This window comes from Dendrobium catenatum, unplaced genomic scaffold, assembly GCF_001605985.2.
Source record: "Dendrobium catenatum unplaced genomic scaffold, ASM160598v2 original_scaffold_121939, whole genome shotgun sequence".
Lineage (NCBI taxonomy): Eukaryota > Viridiplantae > Streptophyta > Magnoliopsida > Asparagales > Orchidaceae > Dendrobium > Dendrobium catenatum.
This window is the reverse complement of record NW_021440374.1, coordinates 78360-82687: the sequence shown is the minus strand read 5'-3', so window position 1 is coordinate 82687 and position 4328 is coordinate 78360.

Here is a 4328-nt window from a genome sequence, read left to right as displayed (position 1 = left end):
AAAGAAAAAAAAATCAAATGACTAAATTTTTATTAAATGCTAACAAGAAAGAAAGGGGAAAGGGTTAGAGAATTACCTATGTTACCTGCAGTCTCTGGATGACCCCGATGAGACTTATGTACCCTTAAAGCCCCAAGGTCCTGTACCTGATGCTTGTACCTCCTAGCACCATGCTCTTAAGTAGGTCTGAAAGATAGCCATAGAAAGGATAGACATGCGTAACTAACTCCTATACGAGTGAATGACTAAGCTAGAAGAAAGCTGGAACTAGTTCTGAGCCTCAATAAGTGTAACAAGGTCAAAGCTGCAGCATAGAGGAGAGTCTCTAATGAAATATTATCCATATGGTGTGTATCTATAACTTTGGGGATGAGTGGCCATCAATTGTAGGATGTAGCCCAGGAGAACCTGAACTATCTGGCCACTCTGTTGGGCTAGCAGTCCTCCAAAGTCACCATACTGCCTGAATGGTGACACAACCAGCCCAAACACATACTGATAGAGTACTCAACCACTAATAAACTCTGCTCCACATAAATAAAGGCACCTCCCCTTGTGGTCAACCCCATCTATAATAACATTCCCCCTCATATAGGGTGGTAAAATGGCTGTGTCTAGCTTGTAGACCAAGGAAAATCTGTTAGCGACTAGGTGTGGGGTAAAGAATAGAGATAGATCCTCTTCTACTCTAAAGTAGTTGAAGCCTGGGAAAATTGAAGCAATGTAGAGTACCCCCTCTCTATTAAGTATGACAAACACTTAAGATAAGAAAAGGCTCTAAGTATATGCAGGTGAATCCATCCATATAGGTAGTGCCATGGCAAGTTAGAGTCTTGTAGCTTAAGCGAAGTCGACTCAAAAGCGGTGCATAGAAATCTATAAATCTTGGCGAGTACCACTGGTGCTAAAGAAAGATGCTGCCCCTGTGAAAACTGATTGGAAGCTAAAAGAACACTATAATGAACAAACCTTACTTTGAGTGGAAGTATTAAAGTGTAGAGCTAGGTGGCTAAAAACTCTATCAAGAGTAAGTCCTCACTAACGCCCGATAGCTCTAAGGAAGTGTGACTAAAAATTGATGAAGTCTTGGTGGTCTCCTCTAATAATGGAGCGTCGTACTGCAAGGCCAAACAGATTGTGAATTAAAGCTCCAACAGTGGTTAAGTAGCTATGTTGAAGAAAATTATAGACCTAAATGTCCACAAGCATGCTAACTTGAGCACGCACTAACAAATATGACACTCTGTACACCCTATAGTAGTGCATAAGAAGAATGGGGTAAACATCTAGTAGAACCTATCTGCCCCTCCTATCATAATATACTAAGAAAACTAGATGAAATAACAACTCATCCGAAGGAACGCACTCCTCAAAATGGTGCCAAAAAACTTATATCCTAGAGACTATCTTTAGGTCTGAAAGTGTAAGCTTGAGCTCCTTTGCTCCTACAAATTGGTTCTACGACTGGCATCCCATAACTCAACTAAACCATGAGCCCAAGAATAGACAGGCATCCATAGTCAAATAAAGAGGCATATATTGCCTCATAAATCTCTGCCTCCTAGAGCGTGCATCTATGTGCTTGAAGGACATAATGGGCCCAATAAACATAACTTTTAACCAAGCTCTAAATTCATTCAATCGCTAAGTCGCTCGGCCACTCTAGAGGAAGTGTCTATAGCTAACAGTGGCTAAGTAGGCTCAACTACCCAATTGGCTTGAGTGTGTATACTGCTGGCACTAGAACATCACATGTACCCCAGCCAAATTGTGCCACAAAACTCTCTAAAGGGTGGTACTCCTCTACCACACTTTAAGATGAGTAACGCACCTATAAGGATCATCAAACTCCACTGAGTCTATTGTGCACTATGGAAATAAAGAGGAATGAGTAAAGAAGCTGTGGAAGGTTTCCCTCCCTCGTAATATATCCTGGTGTTACTCCACTCTATCTTGATTGTCAGTACTTCCATGAGAGTCCTATTTGTTAATGGTCTCCCAAATGGCGACCTCGCTAGGCTCGCCTAGAAGCAAGTAATCTTGTTTCTCCCAACGGAACATTTTTCAGCACATGTAAAAGGAGAAAATATGTCAAAAGCAATTATAATAATATCAAATGCATGGAAAGAAAGCCACCAAGAGAACTTCAACTATGTCGCAAAAAATGTGATATGCTATATAAGTATACCACATTTATTAGGGGACATTTGTTGACCCCTAAAAAAATAATAAATTTGTTAAAGTTGATTCAGTTCGATTGTGGATTGCATTGGATTTTATGTAGCCTACTAGTTTTCAAGAAAAGTTTATGAGGGATATCAAAGGAAGGTGCTTCAACGTTCAGATAAAAATCCTTTCTTTTGTGAGCCTATAATTAAAAAAGAATCTTTCATGCTACTAGATGTATGATTTACTATATGGATCGATGCAATTAGTTTCTAAGAAAGAATATTCAAGAGTTTAGGATGGTATAAAGCTGCCTTCTATAATTCGTAAGACTCTTCAACATTTGTATGTTCAAATTATAGAGCTAGACCTCTTAAGAAGGATTGGGGAGTTTAAATGTTTGCATTATTTTCTTTTATTTGATAAATATTCTAATCAGGAGCTTTGAAGTGCGCTATCTAAAATATTTCAAGTATCGAGAAGCTTACGATTATCATGCATATGTATTAATGGCTTGGAAATAATATAAGAGGGAGTTAAATATTTGACACACCATCAACATTTAAATATATATAAAAAAATAACAGTCTAGGTGCATTTCAAAGATTTCTATTGGAATAAATGACTCGGGTTACCTAAGACTGACCAAGGCTTTTATTTTATCGATATGAGAAATTGGGAAGTTAAAGTCTCTTTGAGCGCCTTTCTTTTAGGAATGGAAGTGGTTATAGCGTTGGGGGGCTGGAGAATATGAATGATCTTTATAAAATTAAAAATCAATTGCTATAAAGGTATTAAGGATGCTGAGGGGGCTTGTAGTGCTAGATTATATGCCAAGAGGAGGCTCATAGAATTAAACTTATATTGGAATTTCACTAGTTCAGGAAAAATTCAATTTAATTGAAAACGTGCTTGACAACCATCAACCACCAAAATGACTAAGGAATCTTATCAAAAAGAGATACATGTGTATAATGTATGCAACATGGATGAACAATGTCAATTCGATCTTCAATTTAGAGAAAACTGAATTGACAAATTGTTTTAAGAGTGAAGATTTTACCATCTTGAGGGCAAATTCCTTTCCTTGAGTCTCTAAAACTTGTTTGGGATGTTGAAAATAAAATGGTTTGAAATTTAATTTAATGGGGATGATAAAAGCCATGTCATTCCATTGCTAAAGGTGTTACATGTTTTTGAATTATAATTATTAAAAGGTTGATTCGAGGCAATAATGATCTCTAAAGGTGATTGTTTATTTCCTTCACTACAAAAAATAGCCTTATTACTGTCAGAAATTTTCGGAAGATAAATATACACCGACAATTACGATGACACCATCGGTGGAACTGTTCGGCCGTGATTTTATGGCAGCATTTCTGGCGGCTATGCCGTCGCTGCGTTATCGACGGCTAATATGCTAGCATTGCGCCGGTGAAATAAATATAGCGGTCCATAATACGCCGGTACTAAGCGGAAGCTCTTCTGGCTTATTTTTCATCAGCATAACTAAAATATGACGAGTTAGTCCCTGCTCAATTTTCATTGGTATAATCACCGTCGGATAGTCTGCCAGAAAAATGCCAGTAATAAACTTATATCGGGTGAAACCTAGGGCTACCTTCTCATTTCCTCCATTTGACTTTGCTTCTTCGACACTGTTTGACTTTGCTCCTCGGATGTTGTCCCTCCTTCAACGCTGTTCGACTTCGCTCCTTCATCCTCGACTGTTCGATTTTGCTCCTTCGACGCAATTCAACTTCACTGTTCGACTTAGCTTCTTCAACTTTGTTCAACTTCGCTCCTTCATCGCGGTTTGACTGTGCCCCTTCATCATGGTTCGACTTGCTCCTTCATTGACTTCACTCCTTCAAAGCCATTTGACTTTGCTCCTTCAAAGCCGTTCAACTTCGCTCCTTCAAAACCGTTCAATTTAGCTCCTTCGAATCTGTTCGACTTGCTCCTTCATTACTGTTCAACTTTTCTCCTTCGATACTGTTCGACTTTTGATGATTTTTCGTTCATACTAGATCAGTACTAGGTAACATTCTCCCTTTCGTGCTGTTTGACTTAGCTACTTCGACTACCTAGCTTCCACATTAACGCTTTCTTGTTTACTGTGTAGGTAACTTGTTTGACTTCGCTCTTTTGAAAACCTTCCC